General features: G+C 42.0%; 1 pseudogene; it reads left to right on the top strand.

Annotated features, from left to right (window-relative positions):
- The first annotated feature begins 2,063 nt into the window (after positions 1-2,063).
- On the top strand, positions 2,064-2,848 carry LOC125618759 (annotated as a pseudogene).
- The last annotated feature ends 9,593 nt before the right edge of the window (positions 2,849-12,441 follow it).

Genomic DNA, 12,441 nt, shown 5'->3' on the forward strand with positions numbered 1-12,441 from the left:
ATATTTTCACAAGTATATGCTCATTAATATTCATGTTTTCTGAAAAACTTATTCATTCCCAAACATCAACCCTAACCCAAGCCATAATTTAATACTAACTCTCACAACACCCTTATACCTAAACCTATTTACATAAATATATGAATGTGTATGTGTATTTCAACTTAGATATTCAATTACAAATGGTATATTCACATATATATTATTGGTTATGCATATATAAAATTTATCTCTACAATTGCAATTTTAAAATGTGTATTTATAAGACTCACTTCCCTATTTCAAACATATACCAGGGGCATAGTGACACACACCTGTAATCCCAGTGGCTCTGGAGTCTCAGGATGATCTGGAGTTCAAAACCAGCCTCAGCAAAGCAAGGCAATAAGGACTCAGTAAGAATCTCTGAATAAAAATTGACATAGTGCTAGGGATGTGGCTCAGTGGTCAAGGGTGCCCCTGAGTTCAATCCCTGGTAACACCCCCTCCAAAAAAACAAACCCATATATAGGGATATATGTTGCCATACAAATATACTCATGTACATTCTTATGAATATTCATGATTTTCAATATATATATTAATTCCTAACCCTAATCCTAAAAACAATAGTAATCCTAAATTTAACAATATACCTAAAAATATTAATATAGCATCATATATAATAATATGAATATTTTTGTTAATTAGACACGTCCATTTCATAAGTATTATTACATATTAATATACATTTATCTGTGTTTACAATTTTTAAAAAAGTGTATTTATATCTCCTCTTAAATCCTTCTCCATTTGAAAAATGTACACTTACATATATTTTCATGTGTAATTATATTTTTGTTTTTGATTTACATATTCATTCTCTAACTTTAACCCAAGCTATAATTTAATATTAACTCTCAAAATATCTCTATAGTTAATTTTACATGAATGTGTATGTAGTAATATGTTTATGTATATTTTGACTTATATATTCAATTTTCAATGGTATATTTGCATACATATCAATATGTTTTATATAATTTATCTCTGCATTTGCAAATTAAAAATGTGTATTATGATTCAAATTAAACCCTTGCCTATTTCAAAACATATATATTTTCATACACATTTTCACGTGCACATTCTTATGAATATTCATGCTTTTGAGATATGTATTCATTCCCTAGCCCTATGTCTAACCCTACACTATTCCTAAATTTAGTTCTATACATAAAACTACATTAATATAAAGCATATGTAATAATATGAATATTCATGTGTAATTAGACATAAATTTAATATTAATGGATAAAGAGTGTGGCTTAGGAGGCAACTTACATAATGATCAGAAAGCAGAGAGAGAAACTCTTTTCTCCAGATTCAAAATGTATACCTCATACACATGCCTCCAATGAACAACTTCCTCCAGCCACACCCCACCTGCCTTGAGTTTACCACTCAACTAATTCACTGATTAGATCAAGACAATCTTTCAGTCATTTCTCATCTGAACCTTCTTGCACTGTCTCACATATGAGACAGTAATTTTCTTTGCCTTCAACTTCATTGATTGGCATGAGATAGACAACCTTTTGCAAGGCCTCACTGACAAAATGTAGTTCAACTTCATCTATTTGTGTTTATCTTCCTATGTTAGCTCTCAAAATATTTTGTGAGTGCTACTCAAGAAAATATGAAATGGTGATCAGTTCTGCTAACACTGAGTATGTGTTTCACTAATATCAAAGTTCTACCCTGCTGCTCTGTTTCCATGTTTTTCTGCATATATGATAAACTTGAGTCATAGGGTAATATTTTTGAAGCCATTTTACAATGCCAATCAAACCTGGCATTTTTTATATTAATGTTACGCAGGTCAGTCAAGGGGATACCACTATAAGCTATAATTCACATGTGCACAATCTGGGATAATTCTGTGACTATCAACTGGTTGCTGGTAATGAGATGCATCCCAATTTCAGACAAGCTAAAATGTGAAGAAAAGAATACTCTGGCAGACACAAGGCAGAATCACTTCTGATGATTCCTTCTATCTTTCTGAAAGTGACGAGAAATGCAGTATGGTGAGCAGGGACAGCACCCTGGAGAATGTCCTGGAGGAGGCCACCTTCCTGTGCACTGGCTGTGCCAAGGATTTAGGGCTCCTTCAAACACTGGTGCAGTGGGGTCCTCGAGATGAGCAGGTGCAGGGGACCAACTGCAGTGCTTGATGGGCCTTTTTGTTGTCTGCTTTGTGGACACTGTGGTGATCTTAGCAGAGTGCCCCCATAAGACATCAGCTGGCAAGGCAACGAGGAGAACATGGCCCTAATCACAGCTGTGCCTGCAGGACACCCCACCATCACCAACTACCTGTTGAACTATTTCTCTGGTCTTGATCTTGAAAGAAGGAACGTGTTCAGCTTCACTGCCATGATGAAAGTCACCATGCAGGGCTAAATGGAGTGTGCCAGAGTCCTGATGCAGGGGCAGATATACATGGAAGGGAGATCCCTCATGAAATATCCCCCCAGAAGTGAGCCACTTACATAGACTGGGTGGAGGCTACATGCAACCCTCTCCCAAACAGTTTGGGGAAAAGTACAGGCTAGAGCTGCTGCTGGCCTGTGAGGAAGTTCTGAAGCCTACAGCCTCCCCAAAATGCTTGCAGAGACTCACTGAGTTTGTGTGGTCCATGCTGACCTAGCACTCCAACTGGGGCCTGGAGGATGGGAGCATCCTAGACAATATGATCAGGATGAGCATAAGCTTTTACAGTCCAATTGTGGCCATCATCTGCCAAACTGTGAGCTCTGAGGACCTTTCCTGTGGGTGAAAAAGGCAGCAGGCAGTAAGGAAATCCTAGCAGCTGGGGGAACCAGGACACCCTTGCCCAAGAGAGGGATGAGGAGGAAGGCACTGAACAACAATAGCAGACTTCTGAGGCCCAGAGGGCCTCCAGAGAGGAGGTTCCAAGAGTCAGCACCCCATCCCTTTACCTTCCAGGGGCCCAGGGGTCAGCCTCTGCCAGGTGGAAGGCCAGCCTCCTGCCCCTCAAGCTCCTGCATCAGAGGAATGGCCAGGTGTGTGGTCCTCAGCATCCACATCAGCAAGGTGCAGGCACCCATTTTTCGGGGGACTGGATAGCCCTCAAGGGCAGCACCAAGACAGCACCCACCTGCAGATTCCCAAGCAGCAGTAGAAGGAGGCCAAGGAAGAAAGGGAGAAGGCAGAAGGGGCAGAGAGGAAGCACCAGGCAGAAGCACAGAAGGAAAGTGGTGGGCACCACGCTGGAGGAAAAGAACATGAGGGGGTCTGTTGAGCAGAGGCCCTGTGTCAGGCTAGCAGCTGTGGAATTGGTGCAAAGCCTCAGCTAGGAGGTGGGTGGGGTCATGCAAGAAGTTGAGACATGCAGGGAAGGGGAGAAACACAGGGAGGGGGCCCCAGGATGGATGCACAGAAGGATGCACTGGGCTCCTGCAGTGTGCTCTGCCAGTCCTGCACATCCTCTCCTAACAGACTTCTTCCCAGAATCTAGGAAGTGATGAAGCTGTTTCTAACTGGGAACACTACAAACTGATTTGTCTAACACCATTCTCCTAGCAATCAATATACCTAAAGGACAATTTACCTAAATGACACCATTTATAGAACATCAATTAAGAAATTTAAAAAAATAACAATTTATCAAAAGGCAGTATTTTTGCATTATTTTGTATTTTTATTCATTATTCACCAATCTGCACCATTTTACAGGTGATGTAGCTCTTTGTATTTAAAGAAGTTTAAATACATGTGCCCCAAGACCCTTGGATTAAAATATTTGTGGTGGCTGTATGAATACACACAGAACTCATGGGTTCTCCGTCTTTTTACCATTGGTTTTGGCTTTTACCTTTTCCATCTAATTGTGGGTGCAAATTTGCACTATATTTTCCAATTAATTTGATTAATTGATGCTGTATATTTGTTTTTATTTGATGAAAGCTTTGGCTTTTACAGCAAAATGATCAAGGGAAACAATTCAGATTTCAGTGTATCTTATTTTCAATCTCTCTTGGCCATACAGTAATAATAAAAATCATTGTCAAAATTTATGAAATAATGCATAAATAAACTTGCATTTCCAGCTAGATTCATTTTAAACAGAGACTTTGGATACACCACTTAGTAAATATTTAACTAGTTATAAGAAAAAAAAATTGAATTTTAATAAGAGGGGTAAGTTTAAAAAGTGATTAGTAGAAATAGAAAATTAAGTCATATGCCCTTAGATAAGTCAAATCTGTGTATCCTTAAAAGGCAAAAACTATGCAAAAAGGATGAGAAAACCAGAGTGATGAAGTTGCTGAAGTGGGCAGGAGGATGATTTTTAGAAGCAGGTGGTTAGAGTTGAGTATTAAGTTAGATGTTTTAGGCAAATTTCTAAGAGTACTCGGCACTTCAGGGCAGCCATCTCTTCCAGGCTCAAGTGGAGTTTACTTTTATTTTTCTTTTGATAACTGTCCCTGATGTTAAGTTCATCCTCATGCCAGCTTTATAAAATTTCCAGGATGTGAGGTTATTAGCAGGACACAGATGTGATTTGCCTGGGTCCTGAGCTCTCAGCGGAGTTTTCTGTCTATGTGTTTATCTCTAAAGCACTGAGAAATTTTTAGTGGATTTTAAAGTATCGGTCACATATGCACTTTATTTAAATGTTCATTTAAATACTGGTGACATAAATTGAAACTATTGTACACTGTTTGAAAGCTCTTTACAATAACCCTGGATTCATGCTGACATGTACCTGTCTGTCTCATGATGCAGGCAGGGGCTGGTACTTGGTTCTACTTGCTGCTTCCTATTGGCACTTCTGGGTGTGGAGCTTATCAAAGATTTCACACTATCCCTTCCCAACTTAACAGATCATAAGGCTGCACCCAGGGTGATGGAGAGACTGCTGAGATAAAAATACCATGTTGCAAAATCAGATTTTAGCACATTTCTCCTAAATCCCAGAAAGGCACCAGGATGAATGCCTCAGACTCCTGGACCCACCTTTAGAACTACCGATGTTTGTTGGATTTGGAACACCCCTATGGCTTAGAAATTGAGGTTGGTCACACCACCTTGGAGAACAGGGCTTCCAATGACCTCCATTATCTTTGGAGTTGTACTGTGTCCTTGGCATTGTGACATCTTCATTCCATGTCTATGGAATCCATAGCTTCACCTATCTTACCACAAGCCCCTCCCTCATCAGCTGAGGGCCCAGCCAGGCAGTGCCAAATGGCCTCTGTTTTGTAATTCTCAAGACTGGATGCCCTGGGGACCACCTGGCAGCTTTGCAACATTTCCCACCCTTACTCCTAATGAAGAGACTGTTGCTGTGTTGCTCTGGGGGAACTGGACATCAGTGTTTGAGTTCCCAGGAGACTACACTGCAGCCTGTGTTGACAACTGCAGATTCTAGTCTCACTGATTTAGAGACTGTTCTTCCTAGACACCCATCCTGAGTTCCTATAAGAAGCTCCAACTTTGTAAGAATGCCTAATTGTCATTGGAACAGCCAGTGTTAGGTAGATTCTTCTCTGGCTAATTTGGCGTCTGGCTGCCAGCAGGTTGTCTAATAATCCTGCCTCTTAAGCACCATGGTATACTGGCACTGGGAATGGCATGGAGCCCCACCCTGACAAGCCATGGCTCTTTGCTGCTACCTGACTAGAAATGCACATTCCTGGTCCCACCCAGCCCTCTACCTCACCACAACCCATTGTCAGACTCTCCAGTGATGGGAGGACTGTCAATGGTATGGCAGGTGATTTCTTCAGTTTCTGAGTTATTGTGAGGTGTGTGACCTGGGACTTCTTTTCATGTTTGTTCTAGTCTTGTCCAGATGCACAGAATATGTCTGACCAGCATAAGGCATAGCCAATAATACTGATGGTGTCCACAGAATAGCTCTGAGGATACGTGCGTTTAGAAAATCCACTAAATCAGCAAACCGAGGTCAGCCCAACAGTTTTTTTGGCAGACTTGAAGTTGAGCCTGCCATTTTTCCTGATGGGTGGAAGCAGTCATTATCTGATGAGTATTGTGAAGTGAGGAGAATGATACATGCTTGGGAGAGCTCTGACAGTTCTTAGCTGTGATGTAGGTTAGGGACAGAAGAATGTGACTGTGAATCCCAAAGGACCCAAGTGCGGGAAGAGTTGGTGCAGAGCCTGGTGCAAACTCTCTCCAGTTCCTCTCTCCAGAATCAAATCACTTCCAAACTACCTGGGAAGTCCTTCTCTTTGATATCTACAGGTGTGGTCCAAGTGGCTTCTGGATCAGGTGCCCAGCACTTCTCAGTCTGCGTGGAAGCATATTTGGTAGTAAAGTTGTTATACTGCAAGGACAATGTCTCTTCCCTTTTCTTCTTACTAAGGAGGAGGAGATTCCCCTTATTCTTTAGTCTCTTTGGAGAGGGCTGCAGTACAGCAGGTGAACACTCTGCCTAGGCTTGGTGGGGGGGCAGTGCATGATGTCAAGAAGCAAAGTTTGGATGTTTTTCAGCAGTTGGTCTTTGGACTCATACCTCTCTCAAGTTAGGGATCTGTGGGAGTGCAAGGGCAGATATCCTCAAGTGGAATCCTCCTTCCCATTCTCCTCAGATTGGTAGTGTCCCTATGATAAAGGTGAGGGAGGCAAGTGGGGGGTCAACTGACCTTGTGATCAGCCCCTAGGTCACCCTGAGGAGTGCTGGGGCTCAGGTGGGCCAGTCAGTTCTTAGGCAACATTGTTAATTTGACCTCTTTCTGGGTATGGGATTCATAGAGATGTGATTGTATGGTCCCTGAGATGGAGAGAAATAGCTCCTGGTCTCCCTGACAGTCCAGATGACACCATTTGCATGTGTTTTTATTACTTTGAACAGCTGCATCTAGTCCCAGACTGTCTGCCCTCCATTCATCATCTTTCCAGGGGACAGGTGCTGATGAGTGGTGACCTACCACAGTCTTCCCTCCAGCTTCCAAGTTCCTTCCCTAAAATCCTCTTCACTTTCTCTTTTCTTCCCCTGTTCCTTGTCTTTCTTGGCCCATTTTCTTCACCCAATTTGGTTAAACTCCTTGCTCATTTTTGGCACCAGCTGTCCTGAGGTCTAAAAAAAGCAGAAAAATAGGGTTCCTAAGAAGCATTATGGTGGCCCTGATACCCTATTAGGTCAAGACCTCTGAGTCCCCAAGTATGAGTGAGCATCATGCACCTCATGCTCCTGTGCTGGGATTCTGCATCTCAGCACCTCACCCTATCCTGCTTTTAGAAAGGGTGGCCTGATCTACTACTCTCCTGACATGTGACAGCACAGATGGCACAGGCTTGGGGTTTCTGCTTCCATGCAGAAAGTTTATTAACTCTAAAAGCAAATTTCAAGTAGATAAGTATCGGATTTATATATAAAAACAATTAGAGAAAAGTTGAAGTACATTTTAATACTTTTCAGGGCATGAGTAAATTATGATCAAATTGGACAGAATAAATAGTTCTAAAACATGGTTAATGCTCCTGATTTTAAAGTGAGATTCCTGAATCTTGCTTCTGTGTGAGCAGAGGTTGCTCTTTGACAACACAGATGGGCCATTCATTGCTTTTACCTCCATAGCTGGTTACTTCAGGTCTAATGCTGGAGGATACTCAGTTGCCGCAGTCTGGCTGGGCACAATTCAGGAGCCACTTGTCAAAAGAAATGAACTTTATTTTTAGAACCACACACACCAAACAAAACAGCTCCTCAGGAAAAACCTTCAGAGCCCAACTGCCACCACCGGCTTCCCACAAGCCTCTCAACCTCCCCCACTCCTCCTGCTCTTGAGGCCGATTGGCTGGGTCGCATGGGCAGAGCCAAAAAAAGTCCCCCAATGAGCAGTTCCGTAGTCTGAAAGGGTGGGGAAACAGCCCAATGAGCATCACCGCAGAGGAGCCAATCAGCTAGAAGTTGCTGGGGCCGCTGTGAGCCAATCATCAGCTGGCAGTCTGAAAGTTTGCTGGGGCCCCTTTGGCTGTGGCTCTCAACATCTCCCCCTCTCTGTTTAAACAATAAGCATGTGGCTTAGGGACCGTGCCTGCCTTAGGTTGTCCAATACTACATATGGTCCTTACCCGTGATCAGATGAGCTGACCTCTAGGCGTCAGCCTCCTGTCTTAGGTTGGTACCATTGCAATTGGATCTTACCCATCACTGACTACCGGTCCAGTATACAGCCACACCTGTGGATAGGTCTTTGTACCAGGGGGGGGGTGAGGTTCTTTGCCTCACCTCTGTTGGCCCCCAAATTTTAGCTGAACGATCATGACAAGCAGAAGGGAGGAAGATACACCAAGCCAATTGACGGCTCCTTTTGGAGAAATTGTACCACCGATGACATCATCAGCAAAAATACCCCAACACTACCACAAGTTGCTGCACCAACAGATAGTTCACAATGCATACAGGTGAGTTCACAATGCATACAAGTGATACATAGTACAGGCAAGTTCTGCAAGCAGTTCAGTGATGGCTATTGCAGAAGCTGTAGATTTGTTTTATCTTTGTCTTCACCAGCACTGGGATGAAGATAGGAATTCTGGCAATAATGGCTAAAGAAAAAATTATGTAACATTCCAGAAGGCACTGAAAGAAAACAATTTTCTTAACAATTTACATTATCTTGAACAGAATTATTAAATATAATGAAAAGGAAAGGTGAAAGTAAACAAACAGATCTGTTAACCTCCTTTTTTGTTCACATATTAAAACAATCCTCAACAGTTGTTTACCCAATTTAAATTAAACCATTTAAATCACATGAATAAAAAAAATATTTGGATCCATTTTTTCATGAGCGCTCATCATATATATGATATATGGACATACGTACATACAAACACAACATAAAACACAAGTGTGCACACAACACATAGCTGGGGCCACTGTGAGCCAATCATCAGCTGGCAGTCTGAAAGTTTGCTGGGGCCCCTTCAGCTGTGGCTCTCAACACTCAGTGACACTGATGTAATTTTTCTACTTGCTATGTGGTTAAAGTGTCCCACAGCCAGCCCAGCACCAATCCAACAAGAAGGGCAGGGAGAGCATGGAGCTGCTCCTGCCTCTGCTTCCTATAGAGAAATGCACATGAAATATCACTGACATCATGGACATCATGGTTTGGGTTCTCAGGTTACCCAAGCAGACTCCTGGCAGCACTAGGATACCTCAGAATGTGAAGAATTGCAATGCCATTACCACCTCCACTTTGGGCACTCCTGAGACACCAGGCTCATTCCATGGCTCAGGAGAGTTTGTGACAAAATAGGATTTGTGATGCCTCTGCCCATTCCTTCCCAGTTGTCAGCAGATTACAGGTCTCTGGGGTAGAGGCTGCTGTGGATGAGACAGAGGACCAGGAGGGTGCCAGATCTCAGGCAAGAAATTATGCAAAACCTGCTGTTCCAGACAGTTGGGAAGTATCAGGACTTCCAACTTCCATGAAGAAATGCCTCTTAGAGTCTGGGGAATGAGCCCAAAGCAAGGAGAAGGTAGCCCCTGCATGCTCCCCCTAATAGGTGAAAGACCTTTTTATATAATTTGCCTTCACCTAAGTTTGCTTGAGTTATGCATTGATGCAAGTCTCCTGGGCCCTTTCCCCATGTGCACCTGCAGGGTCATACTGGCTCCTCTGTTAACACTACAGTTATTCCCCACATGGCTCAGAATGATTGGGCACTGCTGTAAAATCCAGCCCAGTTGGTTGTTACATGATGAAGTGCTTTTCATTTACAGTATTTCAGATGGTCTCACACATTCTGCACTGGTTGGCTTAGGGTCCTAGTCCTCCAAAGAGAGTGGTAGTTTGGATTTTGAACCTTATGCCCAGTTCTTGGTTTCCTGCCAACTAGGTACACATGAGACTGGCTTTGAGTCAGGCAACCCCCTGGAGGGCCTCTGTGTTGTAAGGAAATAAAGGCTGGAACATTGGTCATGCAAGATTCTTATAAAACAGAAAACATTAATCATGATATATCCTTATATTACAACTAAGTCATGGTCATTGAAACACCAGAAAACTTTGCAGTGGGATGCCATTAGCCACAAAGAACTTACAACAAACACAGTTATTTCTAAAATGAGAATTGCCTAATTTGCCACTTCTGCATGCATTTAGAACTTGTTTTATGCATCTGTATAATAACTCTTGAGTCAGCTAGTCATTTCTGTGCCCTTGAGTTCACTTGTCTTAATTAAGATTTTAAACAAGTGGCTTAAAAAATGCTTCTGCATTTTTTTTTAATTTAAAGAAATGGGAGAGGACAAAAATACCAAAATCACTCTCTGCACTGATTTGACTTGATTTTCAAGGGACATTGAATGCCAGTGCTGCACACTAAATTCCTTCACTCTGACACAGTTTGCAATAAGACTGTGCAAAGTACAGCCCCTTTTGTACTTCAGTGAGCACAGTGTGTCACTGGGTGATTGTGTGCAGAAGCAACCAGGTACATACACATGCATGAACACTATGTGTGCACAGATGACTTCAAGGGAGACAAAACTGCATGCCTGACCATGGCTTCCCAAGGGAGTGTCTCTTTTGACCCACTTAGTCAGAAGAATCAGAAGCTTAAGAATTCCCTGGGAGTCCAGGTGACACATGTTGTGGCACAGGCCTTATTAAAAGATGACCCAGGCAGTTTGAATAGAACTGCATTGGCTGGGTCTGCAATCTCTTCCTTAATCAAGGCACCTTAACACCAGTTTGAAGTTCTGAAAGCTGGTTTAGAGCACACAACTATGGCTACACTTGATGGAAACCAAGTGTGTGATACCATACTCCCAGAAATGGTAGCAGCAAATTCATGAGCCCTTAGTATATTTAGACTCTTCTTTTGAATCAGATGCTTCATTCAAATGAAGGGTTAAAGCTAATCTTTATGGAAATTTCTTAGTTTAGATGATAGATGGCATTTACTGGATGTCCCAGGATCTGTGTTTTTAACTGCTATGCTCTACTTGGGGGTATAAGTCATTATCATCTAGAAAAGTCATCTGAGACACATCAATTTGGAGAAGCAATCCCCCATAATACATGAGAAAACTTAAATATAGACAGTGAAGAGAGGAAAGGAGAATTCAAAATAATACAGTAAAAACAAAAGCAAGCTGAGAGCCCTTGTTGTCATTGTTTCAATTTGCCTAAACAAATAAGTACAGTGTTGTCAATACAATATTCTTTGTAAGAAAATTAACTTAAGATTGCCAAAACATAAGATCAAGAGTTAGAGAGAACTCCTGCCACACTCTAGCCCTAAATTGTTGGAAAAAGCATTGAGTGTAAAGGTGAGTACCTCAATTCTTATTTCTGCCATTTGCTAGCTAATATGACATTGCCACAACCTTTCTGGGCCTGTGACATAAAAACTTTCCATCTCTAAAAGGCAATAAAATATAACATGACTAGATTAGTTCATGACACACCTTAGTTCATCCTAAAGGGAAAATATTAAAATTCTTGAGAATCTGGTCTTTTTCTAGACCCCCTCTTTCCTGTTGTGATGAAGATGTACATGCTGGATACCAGGCTGGTGAACATTAACCAAACATGATTTTCTGATACCCAACTCGCATTTCTGGGAATGAGTATCACAAGTTCCCTTTGAGTTTAAATCGAATCCTGCACATTAACAAGAACCAATGTTTGCAGAGTCTTTACTATGTGTCAATTCAACGCAAGGTACCAGCAGGCAATTATAAAAGAAATGCTCAATGTTGACTCATCCTGTGGATCCAAACGATATAGCTGGACTGCTGAGGTGAATGCACACTAATCAACCCGGTAGCAGATTAAGGGGGGCTTGCCAAGTCCTGGAGTGAGATACTAAATGCTGTAAGAATTCAGGAAAGAAAGGATACTGGTGGAGGAGTGGGATCGGATGAGATGGAACGGGGTTGGGTATAGAGTTGCAGAGAAAGTAGACCCTGAATTAGAGACTTGTATAAGGAAAACTTGAATCAGTCTCAAGAAATCTGTAAGTTTCTCATTATTCAGGTTTTAACCAGTTACTAGCTCAGAGCAGTATATGTGCACAGTTACCTACCTGGAATGCAGGAATGCCAGCAGCTTATCCAGCAGGTGAAATTTCCCTAGCCTCAACCAGGTGGTCTCAAACTACAAAAGGCTTTGGCTCTACACCTGGAAAAAAAGAGCCATTTCTAATCATGTGCCCTGAGTCAGAGAAAACTTCTTGAATAGAAAAGCCAATCACTAGGCAAAGAGAGAGAGAGAGAGAGAGAGAGAGAGAGAGAGAGAGAGAGCCCAAGCTCTTTCTAATGCATTATGTCCCTCAGTCTCATCTATTTGAGGCATTATACACTTATTTGCTTGCATGACTATTTTGGTGCTGCTTAACACCAATTGCAGAGCCTGGCGCATCCCAAATGACTAATACATACTTATCTGA

This window comes from Marmota marmota, unplaced genomic scaffold (genome assembly GCF_001458135.2).
Source record: "Marmota marmota marmota unplaced genomic scaffold, marMar, whole genome shotgun sequence".
In the NCBI taxonomy this organism is placed as follows: domain Eukaryota; kingdom Metazoa; phylum Chordata; class Mammalia; order Rodentia; family Sciuridae; genus Marmota; species Marmota marmota.